Raw genomic sequence first — 12,655 nt, forward strand, 5'->3', positions numbered from 1 at the left:
GGTGGCTCTCCACAGCTAAGGCAATCACTGAAGGAGGAAGCAGCTAAAAGATGTCTATCAGCAACACTCTTTGTCTTTCAAAAAAGGCAACCAGTTCTTCACTGAAAGGGATCACAGCGACACAGTGGTTATTACACCTTCTGGTTTTAGATGACTATATATTCTTGTGTATTTTTTTTCTTTTTTTGCTAGTCTACATTTTTAACTTTGATATTCTTGTTATTTGTCAGTTTAAAATGAGCTAAAGTGTGATTTCACAACCTCATAACTTTTCTTCCCTTTTCCTTCTTAAATATTATTAGTTATATTATTTATATATTTCCAAGGTTAATTTACTTTTCATTATAATCTGTTTTAATTTTGGTCTTGTCATTAAATAAATTGAATTGCATACCACCAATAATTCTGCTTTAATTTCTCAATTCATCTTATGTTCAATTGAAGTTTTCACCTTGTTAATTTCTTTAAGATGGGCTTATAAAACCAATTGTTTGATTTATTGTTTCAATGCTCCAATACATTTTCAAGTTTTTTTTTTTTACTATATTGTATTAGTCAACTTATGCTACAGCAACAAACAACCCCAATATTTCTACTGCAAATTCGCTAGGCTCTACTGATATGGGTTTGCTTAGCAGTACTTTATGACTTTCTCATTGCTGAAGGGTCAGTTCCTACCTGGGTTATGCTGTTCCCATAGCAGAGTTCAGAAGAGCAAAATGGACTGGGGAAAACACGCAATTCCTCTTAGAGCTCTGTTTGGAACTGGTACACTGACGTATTTGTTCACATTCTATTGACTAAAGCAGATCACATGGCCAAAGCCATGTGACAGAAAGTCACATGACAGAGGGCATAAATGGAAATTTCATTCCAGGGGAGGGAGTGAATGGCTGTGACAATAGTATAGTCTAACATGTCCATTCCGTGGTAACGATAATTCATTTCCCTCTCTTCTGCATGAAAAATACACTTAGTCCTCCCAAAGAAAGGTACCTCAGATGCTACGTACTTTTACGGCTTGAAATCCAGGGTCTTAAGATGGGATCCTTTTCATCAGGGGTCTTCATGGTCCAACAGGACCCCTTGATTTGGAGGCCTGTGAGCTAAATAAATAGACAATTAACATAGAACAGTGAAAACAGGAGAGGGTAACCATAGCAAACACTCCTATTTGGAAAGAAGAATGGAAACCACATAGCAGCCATTGATATATAGTGATTCTGAAATACTTCTGGACAAACATTGCAAGATCTTCCTACTTTAGGAATAGAGAATGTTCTTTGATTAGGCTCTAGATGTACTCCTGATTGAAATGCTCAAGTCTCTTCTTATCAATTAGCTCTTGAATCTGCAAGAGATTTATTAAGGGAAATCATTTCCTTTTCATTATTTTCCTGGGCCACATCTGACAATCTGTTTTGTGCTCACGAAATCTGCAATCCTAAATGTATTCTTGGTTTTGAAACATTATAGTCTCTTTCAACCCAGGCTTCAGTTTCTGTTGTTTTTTTCTTCAAAAGTAAAACATTGTCAAGACCCTCTTTGGATTACTCATGTTCCACTCATATTTAAGTGCTAGTGGTCATACCCTTAAGACATGTGTCTTTCCCTTTGGAGTTCATTAGAAGTACTTGAGCTTGCCAGGCTTCTAAGAGGTCACTCTTTTGCCTCCTTTTTATGGGCCATGTTGTTTACCCGAAATAATTTACTGAGAGCCAAGCAGGGGAGAAAATATGCATGGTTTCTGTACCTTCTGGAGTTAAAAGTTGAGGTCAGCAAATTTGCCTTTTCTTCTTCTAGGCAAACTGATCTTTTTGCATGACTGTCAGCCATATGCGTTTTAAAAAAAATCTCTGAACTATGGTCACTTTCTTTAGACATGCTTCAATGTTGACTATTCCATATTCATTTTGTTGCTGTATAGAACCTTTCCTTAACATTTGGGCGGCCTCAGGCAAGAATAAAAAGTGTCCCACATACTATAACTATATATCTTTGGAAGTTAATGATTCAAGCTAACAAATGTGCTAAATAAATGATGTTTCATCATCCTGAAACTGCAATAATGAACTAAAACCCCACAAAACTCAGTTTTAAAGTTTTTAGCCTATCAAAACCACCATTGAATTTGACCATTATTGATTGAACATATCTGGGGATATTGCTTTTTTTAGATGATTATTTAATTCATAAATATTGTACAAATTTTAATAGCTTAAATTGTATATACAGCCAAATAACAACTTGCATTAACAACTGGCAAGGCTGGTGTCAAGGTCTGTGTATCTGGCTCTTTTTCCTTACCAAGGCTATAGATTAGAGAGTGGCCTGGAGCTTCCAGGAGCGAGGGTTTTACACATAGGCCAGCACTTTCCTTGGGCAGTGTTGAGTTTTTGAACTATTAGAAAGACAGGCCCATTTTACACATGGAGACACTGAGTTCTAGAGAGGTCAAGTACCTCACCTATGTCAGAGACATCGTGGAGCCAGGATTTAAACCTTGTCTTAGACAGTCTGGTGGTGGGGTCAGGTTGGGTGACATAGAAGAGAGGACTTAAGTCTTTGGCCCCTGAGACGCCAATGAAGAGGCAAGTGTGAAGACTACTTGGCTTCAGATGTGTTGGGATGGGATAGGATGGCAAGGTCAAGAGCCAGCATTTTCCTGCTTGTAAACTCCCTGTCCAACCTTGAAACCAGATCACAAGGCTGAGGAGGTTGGCTCTGTGTTGGATTCCTTCCTTGGCACTCCTAAACACTCCCTAGTAGTCAGGCCAACCAAAGAAAATCATTGGAATTTCATGGAGCTTCCATTTTCAAGATCTTGGAAAGCTAGTGAAGCCCAATTCTGATTTGGAAAGGAAAAGGAACCCCAGCTAGACCCTCTACCTCTCCATCAGGTAGAAAGTGCCTAGGGGTTGAGAGGTCCCCGTGCCCAGCCCTGTTAAGACCTGCAAGACCCGTGCCTGGGTCATCTGTTGTAGTTTCCAACCATCTCAGGCCTAGAGCAGGGGCTTGGGAATTTGGGTAGCAGTGAGTTCAAGAGGAACAGAGTGCTAAGGAAGAGATGGGTCTGCCATGTGCTGCCCTCCCCTAAACTGAGTTGGGCTATTTCTCCCACCAGAGGAGCAGTCATCATCTCCAAAATTTGAATAGCTGAGTCCAAAGAGCCCCAGTGAAGGGAAAGTGGCTAATGCCACTTCCCCCACCCCTGACTAGCTTGGCTGTTCCTAGCACATCTCCAAAGTATATCCCCTCCCCCACGACCCCTCCCCCAGTGTTGATACCTGAAAGAGTCCCATTTCTCCCTTTATACGGGCAAAGCCTGACTCTGAGACCTTTTATCCCTCACCTTATCCTGTCTAAGCCCTTAGCTCTGGTCTCTCAGTACCCCTGTCCCTTGTTTCCAACATCTAGCTCCCTCCCCAAGGTCTCTAGTCTGTGTAGGATGCTGTCATACAGGCTGCTCAGTGCTGCCTCAGAAGCCCTTCTCCCGGAGCCAAGCTTTGAGCTGCTGGTCAGCGTAGCCCTTGACCCGCAGGGTGCTTCGTTTACCTGAGTGTTGGATGTCTCCCCCAGAAGTGGGCTCAGAGAGTCCTCCACATCTTTCTGTAGGACTCAGCTGTTCCCCTCCACCTTCCTGATCACTGTCATCTGATGGTTGCTGTGTGTGATGTCCCCGTAGACAGGAATGTTGTGCATCTGAGACTGCCACACAAAGTAAGTCAGGTTGGGCGGAGGGTCTCAAAAGGTTAGCCAGCCACTGGGGGTGGGATATGCTCACGCGTTGGGGGCTTTGGAATGCTGGTGAGGGGTATAAGGGGCTCCACAAACTGGTATTCAAGCACAGACTCCGCAAAGCTGGGGTAATCAGGAGGTCCCTGGGTCTGGCTCAGGCGCTGTAGCCCCGAGCCTGGCCGGACGCGGGTTCTCTAGCCCCTCAGCGCAGCCAGGAACATGGTCATCGCCATGTTTACCTCGGGGATTTAGTTTTTGGTATGGGTGATCCATACGTGAAAGATAAATATATTTTTAAAATTATTAGATACTTGTTGCATATAATTTATTTATTCCTTTATTTTAGGGAAAATCAGGATTATATTCTTATAATTAACATTTTCATATAACGTGTTTTGTTTATAATACTGTAAATATAAATTAAAGTTTTTAGATAATTTTAATATTAAAGCCAATTTGAAGAAACTATTGACTGCTGAAGCAGTAGCCCTTGAAATTGTCCATAAAAATCTTAAAGCAAAACTTATATTCATAAATAAATGACATACTTAACCTAAAAATGTTCAAATGCTGTAATGGTATCACATGATTAATTATTACTACAGAATATATGTAAGTATTTAGTTTTTTTTCATTTCAATTGCTGCAAGATATGTTATGATTTTTAACTATATCTTACAGTATTATCTAAATCAATATAATATTTCATAAATTCTTCCTATTTCAAAATGCTCAGTGATTTGCTATTAAAAAGAAAAAAAATACCAATATGCTGCTTAGATTGTTCAAGTCATTCATTACTGGGGACTCTGCCTTGATCTATTTGGTCATAAAATAGCTAAGTATATAACTTAGTTTCAGGATGATTAGTGTACTAGAATAGCTAGAAGGAAAAACCTGAAAGTGTTGAACTGCAATATCCTTGATTCTTGAAGATGGTAGTATAACTATATAGCTGATAAGGTGTGACTTTGTGATTGTGAAAACTTTGTGGCCCACACTCCCTTTATCCAATGTATGGACAGATGAATAGAAAAAAGGGACAAAAAGTAAATGAATAATAGGAAGAGGAAAGGAATATGGGATGTTTGGGGTGTTCTTTTTTTTCTTTTCTTTCTTTTTCTTTTTGTTCTTTTATTTTTATTTCTTGGAGTAATGAAAATGTTTAAAAAATCGATTGTGGTGATGAATACACAACTATATGATGATACGATGAACAACTGATTGTACACTTTGGATAATTTTATGGTATATGATTATATCTCAATAAAATTGCCTTTAAGAAGGCGGAAAAAAGTAAAAAAAAAAACCTATATGCATCCAAATATTTGTATAAACAAAGGATATTTATGGGCTGAATCACACTTAATTGTTAACAATAATTAACACTGAAGAGGAAAAGTTAAGTCTATCACTTTTGCCATAGACACTTCAGTATTGCTGAATTGTTGCATAGAATAAGGATTTTTTTTCCAATTATTGAAATAAAAATAATTGTTAAAAGAGAATAAGTAGTTGATTTGAGAAATATTTAGTAAGTAGAATAAACAGAAATTTGGAACAATTGTATGTGCCTAATAAGGAAGAGCAAAGGATAAAATATTTTCAATAAATTAGATTTCTAGCTTGGATGAATTCATTGATTTTTACTTCTTTTACTGAGATCAAGAATACAAAGTTGGGAGTGTTTTCTTTTTCCTTAAAATTATTTTCTTTCCTAAGTGACTCAAATAAAATACCATCTTTTAAATGGAATTCTCCAGAAATTAATTATCTCTTCTTAAATCATATGGGACTTTGGACATTTTATTTTCCCATACCCTATAGATATGTATGTGTGTGTGTATATATATGTATATCATATGTATATACACATGTATATCATATATATATATATATACACACACACATTTCCTCATGTTAAAAAAAAATTCTTGTGAAATCTTTTTTGGGTCTGTTATCTCCCCCATATACTTGGTAGGGGAAATTTTTATGTGGAACCTTATGATGTATGGAAAAGAATATACCTTGTGATCAGAGAGAACATATAATAGCTATGTGATACTGAGTAAATTGCTGAGCCTTCCTTGAAACTCAGTTTCCTTGTTTGTAAAAAAGAAATATTAGAATCTAGTTCATGGTATTATTGTAAGGAGTACATGTCTCTAATCATTTTGCGTCATTTTTGGTACCATGTGATAGATGTCATTTCATTATTTTTCAAATTCATTATTGTATCTCCTACAAATCCTTGTGCATTTCCTTTGTTCAGAGTAAGTGTGCTTGTGTGTGTTTGTATCAGATTCAGTAGATCCTTTCTCATTTCTTTCTGTACATTCCAAACAAGCCCAAGCTCACATTAGGCATTATTTTTATAGAAATGTGCACGGTATCTGTAAAATTGATTAAAAACTCTGTACCTTAGGAGTCCAGATTTTAAAACATTAATACAAGTTATAAAGAAATGTCATTTTGACACAGTGCTTTGTTAACTATAAGAATCTGTCAGCATTGACAAAATACTAAGCCTGTGTAAAAGCAGAAAAATTTAATAGAATCCATTTCTTTATAGGGTGTCTCGCAGTGAGATTGCAACTGCAGTGGTTGTGGGCTAATGGAGGAAGGGGGTTGGGGAGTGGATGAGTGAGAACCTGTGAGAAAAACAAAGCCATTTGCCTGACAGATCACTCACCACTGTATTAACATATCTTCTGCAGTAATGGTTTATAAAAATCACAAATGTAGGATTACAGACTAGTAGTACAAAAGAAGTGTTTCAATGGAATAATTTTCTCTTTTACCTTGAAGTGAGAAAATAAATCACTACTCCAAAATACAATTTAAACTGATTTCATGGAATAAACAACAGCATTAATGTTTTACCCTATGGCAGTTATCTACAAATGGTCAGTCTTCTAGTTAAACAGTAAGTGAAGGACTAAGTACTTATGTGTTTTTAATGCTATTGTAATAAGATCATGAATCATTTAATTGTAATGCTTCAAGTTTTCATTTTAATGGGAGTAATCATCATCACAACAATCGTCCAGAGGTCTTGGTAAAACCTCATTTCCCCATGCTGGCTTTCCACTGAGAGATTTAAGGGAGACCCCCAGAGCCCCCTCTGTTGTTCTGGGTGAGTCATTTCCTTCTGTCATAATATCACCAGTCTCACCAATCATGCTACACAAGAAATTAGTTTCTAGAAGGAGGACTGATTACAACTGATTATTCACATCACCCCATGAGAAGAAAGAAAAGAACTGATTCTATTATGTGTTGCACCCCTATTTATTCAGCTGTTACCTGAAGTCTAAAATTTTCAGGTGACACATTATTGTATGGGTTTATCCAAGTGGTTCTGTATGCTCCCTAATCTGACCTAATCTCCCATCCCTTCCTTTTCCACAAATAGTTTCATTATATCCTCTACAACTCACAATTAAATCCTTTATATTTTCAGCAGTTTCTCTGTACCTTCCTTTCACCTTCTTCATCCAGATGAAACCTAGAAGAGAAAACATCCATGGCTTCCCTGCAGACTTAAGTGGTGGCTGATTTTTTCCTCACACCTTGTGTACAGCAATCCCTGGAGTTGATTCCTTCCTCTTCTACTTTCATACTATTTCTTCTCCCTCAATTCTTTAACAAACCAAAGAAAACAAAACAGCTTCTTTAAAGCATAGCACATTATTGTTACCATCATTTACTAATTTCTCAATCTTTCTTAGACATTGAAGATTTTAAGATGGTAACACCAGGCTCATTAACTGCCTCTCAGTAAATGTTCTTCTCTTCAGTCTTGGTTATTTCAACAACTATGTTGACAAAACTTCCAATTTATTGATCTCTGAATCACCTCAGCATAACTGTTTTTTTTTTTTTTTTCCATTGCACCTTATCTATCCATTGTAGCCTAGAATCCCTTACTATCTATAACTGCATACTGTAAAAATATTTCAATTTTAAGTACTCGGTTTACCAGCTCCCACTTTTCCTGCTCATTTTCAGCAGTTACCCTAATTCACCAATATTCAGGTTTACTGAGGCCTTTAATCCATTTATCCTGAAACTTATCACTATTTGTTATCCCAGTTGTGCTTGCACACCCCTCCTTATCTAGCTTAGATGTCATGTTTCTTCACTCCTACATCTTCTCCCACAATGATCCCTTTTTTCTAGTCATCTGACAGAATACCTACTTCATAACTGTATCTGGAGGAAAACATCATAACCTGTCCATTGACTTCAATTTAAAATTGTGACTAGAAATCTCAAGAAGTTTCCCAGAACACTGAAAATGTTATCAAATTTTTATTCAATTTCCTGTCCCCTTTCCTGAGAGGATATTGTTTGTACATTTCCCATACCTCCTCAGACCCTCAAAACCTTTTCTGCTCCTGCATTCTATCAGCTAATGATGAACTCCTCATGTATTTCACTGTGGAAATAGAAGCAATCATATAATAATTCTTCATTTACATGTCTCACTGCATCAGGACACATATAGTCTGCTTATTATTCTATGCAATTCAATAAACTATTATCTATTTGTACATTGGATTCCATCTCCAAAGTGATCCAAGGACTTTGCCCCTTAGATTATTTCCCCTTTCTCTGCAAAACCAGTTTCTTCCTGTCTACTGGATTATTCCAGTCATAAGATAAACATCCTGATATATGCCCCATTTTAAGCACATGAATACCATCCTCATCCCTTCACACACAATGACTTTACATACCAAGCTATTCCCCAGGCCACCAAAGAGTTCTCTTCTCATTGCTTCTAGTCCCTGGTTTCCATGCCTCTCTTGAACCGACTCTAAACAGGCTTTTGTCTTATGTTTCCAAATGAAACCACTCATGCCAATGTTATCCATGACCTCCATGCTCTTCATCCTACCTCCATGGTCCTCTTTCTACCTAATCTGTCATTTACATTATTCCTTTTAAAGAAAACATTTTGTTCATTCAGTTCTGTACCAGCAACTTTCTGGTTGATTTCCTATGATCTGACTACTCTTTCTAAATCTCCTTTGCTAACTTCTTATTTGCTACTCAATCCCTAAATATCCTAGATCTCTAGGGCTGAGTCTTTGACTCTGGCTTTATTTTATTTTATTTTTTTCTGTCTCTTTTCATTTATTAAGGTCTACCTCATGGGTTTGAATACTACCAGCGGGCTGTTTCATCTATGCATATCTCTGGGCCCAAACTCTTTTCCATGCTGCAGTCTGCTATATCCAATCACCTGATTGACATCCCTATTTAGAAAACAAGTAGACATTCTAGCTTGAGAAGTTCAAAATAGGACTATTGATTTTTTTCTTTTCACCTTTCAAAATTCCTCCGGTATCAATTTTACTGATTTCAGTAAATGGCAAAATTATTCACAACCTTAAATCACACCCTAAGTTAGCATTTATCCTTGACTCATTTTTTATTCTTATTACGCCATTCATTCACAAACCTGTTAAATTTTAACTTGAAAATATCCTGAATCTGATCACTGCTCACCATCTTCCCTGCTGTCACTGTCTCGTCTCTCACCTAGACCACTGACATCGCATGCCCTAACTGATCTACATTCTTCTCCATTGCCCCCTCCCACTACCACTACCAACAACAATATTAATTTGTGACAATAAAGTTGAGATCCTTTAAAACTTAAGCTAGATCATACAGTCTCTCTATTAGACACTCTCCAAAGCTTCCCTTTAACTCAGAATTAAATCAAGACCCTTAATGTGCCCCATAAGAGCATCCGTGTTCTCTACCCTGGCCATCCCTCTGATCTCATCTTCTCACAATCTCTGCCTCTCTCACTCCACTGTAGTCACAGTGAATATCTTTCTGTGCCTCAAATTGATTAAGCTAATTCCTACCACAAGACATTTTTATGTAATTCCTGTTCCCTCTGCTTGGAGTACTCTTTTCCCAAACAGTCAAAAGGTTCACTCTAACTTTACCTTTACTTGGATCTTTGTTTCATATGCCCCCCTCAGAAAATAAATCCCTGATCTCTCAATCAAAAATAACTCGTCAGCCTCTATTCCTTTACTCTGATTTATGCTTCATCACTATTCTTACCACTACCTAACACTGTATTTTTATCTAGTTGTGTACTTGATTATCACCTGCTTTCCTTAGTAGAACATCTTCTGAAGGTAGGGACATTTTGTTACTGCATGATGCACAATATCCAGAATAGTTCATGGTACATGGTAGTAGTTCTATCAACACTTTTGAAAGGAAAAATTGGAAAGAATCAATTAAAAAAAGATGTATTTAATCCTTACTATTTACTAAGTTCTCTTCTGATAAGGAAAGGCAAAGATGTATCAGGTCTAGTTCATGGGCTCAAGGATTTCACAATCTACTTCTGATAAGAGACTATAATTTTCAGAAGACATTTTACACTGTGAAGTATCACAGCTTGCTTATGAAATCCTTACTTTTGATCATCAGTTTACAAGGTCACAGAGAAAGATTCAGAGATAATTCTTGTGAGCTTAGAAAATATGTGTGAGCCAGACAATATAGATGATGATTGTGAAAGCATCATAGAAGAGGTAGGCCTGTAAGCCTATGAAGTTATGAGCAGATAGGGTCTATCTTTAGATAACTTTTCATTTTCATCACCCAGAAAGTCCCCCTCCCCCCACTCTTTTCCCATCATTCTTCTCCAACTGTTCCAGCCATTGTTAACCACTTATCAGATTTCTGTTTTACTTTTTCCATAGTGTTTTATTATTAGAATCGTATAGTATGTAGCCTTTTGTGTCTGGCTTCTTTAATACAGCATAAAATATTTGAGATTCATCCTTGTTGTTGTATATATCAGTATTGCTTAATTTTTTTTTGCAGTTGTATAACAAGTTTTAATTCAAAATAGACACTGAAAACAATGGATAAAAAATAACAATAAAGTTCAACAAGCTCTAATTTTGAATTTACAACACTGTCAATCACAGACCAAGGAGAAAACCAGAACACCCCATAACCCTCATCCTCCCTCCAACTATTTACCCCTACTAATGGTGTCATAATAGTGAGGCATTTATGTTAAAGATAATCCATAGCATGTAATAGGCAGTCCTTCCCAACCACTCTGTTACTAACTCCTTGTAAAAGTGTCATATCTTTGAAGAAGTTCAGGCAAGAACTTATTTATATAATTTTATCAGAAAATTAACATTGATTTAATCCCATCATCTAATCTACAGACTTTTCATATTTTGCCTATTGTCCCAATAATGTCCTTTATAGCACAGAATAGTTCAGGTAAATATAAGAGATGACAAACATAATGAAGACATACAATAGCAGATTTGAAGAGACAGAAGAAAGAATTAGTGAGCTAGAAAACAGGACATCTGAAATCCTACACACAAAAGAACAGATAAGAACTTATTTATATTTGTAGTGCTAATTGATGAGATACATGACTTCAAACAACCCCTTTCAATCACATTCACCTTCAATATGGTACTATTTCTTATGATCCCACTAATAATCTACCATCATCCCATACATTTAAGCTCAGCCTCATCAACAAGTCTGTACGTATTAGGTAACCTCTCCCCCTTCTGTAGCCTCTGTCTATCTATAGGTACCCTATATTGTACATTTTCAGACTCTGAGTTTACATTTTTTGGGGAGTTCATATTAATGCAATCACACAGTAACTATCTCTTTGCATCTGGTTTATTTCACTCAGGATTATGTCCTCAAGTATAATCCATGTTGTCACATGCTTTGGGAACTCATTCCTTCTTATTGCTGCATAGAATTCCATCATATGTATATGCCACATATTGTTTATTCACTTATCTGTTGCTGGACACTTGGATTGTTTCCATCTTTTGGCAATTGTGAATAATGCTGCTTTGAACGCTGGTGTGCAAATGTATGTTTGTGTCATTGCTTTCAGATCTTCTTGGTATATACTGAGTAGTGGAATTGCTGGGTCATAGGGACACTTGATATTTAGTTTTCTGAGAAACTGCCAAACTGTTTCCCACAGTGACTGTACCATTATATATTCCCACTAGCAGTGAATAAGTGTTCCAATTTCTCCACATCGTCTCCAACATTTGTAGTTTCTTGTCTGTTTCATGGCAGCCATTCTTATAGGTTTGAGATGATATGTCATTTTGGTTTTGATTTGCATTTCCCTAGTAGCTAATGAAGATAAACATCTTTTCATGTGCTTTTTAGCCATTTGCATTTCCTCTTTAGAAAAATTTCTATTACTATCCTTTGCCCATTTTATAATGGGATTGTTTGCTCTTTTGTTGTTGCCAAAAAATTGTCAAAAAAATAGAGGCAATTATTTAACTTTTTGGATTTCTGAGAGAGTGGATAAAATTTGGCACAAACAATAAACTAACCCAAACACTTAGAAATAAAATCCTGGGGAATGAAATTGACTTAAGGGCTTTGAAAATCTCCAGCATATTCCTGGGAATTTAGAAGTCTAGGCATAAGAAGAGATGTATGTGTGCTCAGGAAAGTTATGAAAAGTCTCTAATCACTCTCTTCTGGCTGAACTTGAGGCTCTGTGCAAGCAGGAAGTAAAAGTTAAGGCAGAGTTGTCATCTGCCTGGCTGAAGATGTGTCCCAATATCCATCAAAGGCCTCTCCAAAAACACTGGGAGGCTAATTGGTCTAATTGGTCCCATATGTTTAAGAAAATTCCTGTCCAATCATTAGTTAACTATTAAACAAACTGAGCAAAGACTTCATGAACACAAATAACAAAAAATACCAACTTTGCACAATTAGTTCAGAAAAGTCACTGAAGAAACAACAAAGAGTGACAGCAACAAAACTTGGGAGGGAAGAAATTTTTATTTTTTGGATTTTATGAAATTTTATTATTTAAAATATTCAATACAGTTTGTCACAAAATATT

General features: G+C 36.7%; 1 pseudogene; it reads right to left on the minus strand.

Moving 5' to 3' along the window:
• Positions 1 to 3,478: 3,478 nt before the first annotated feature.
• Positions 3,479 to 3,971, minus strand: LOC119516321 (annotated as a pseudogene).
• Between the last annotated feature and the right edge of the window lie 8,684 nt (positions 3,972 to 12,655).

The sequence above is a fragment of the Choloepus didactylus genome, chromosome 2, assembly GCF_015220235.1.
Source record: "Choloepus didactylus isolate mChoDid1 chromosome 2, mChoDid1.pri, whole genome shotgun sequence".
NCBI lineage: Eukaryota > Metazoa > Chordata > Mammalia > Pilosa > Megalonychidae > Choloepus > Choloepus didactylus.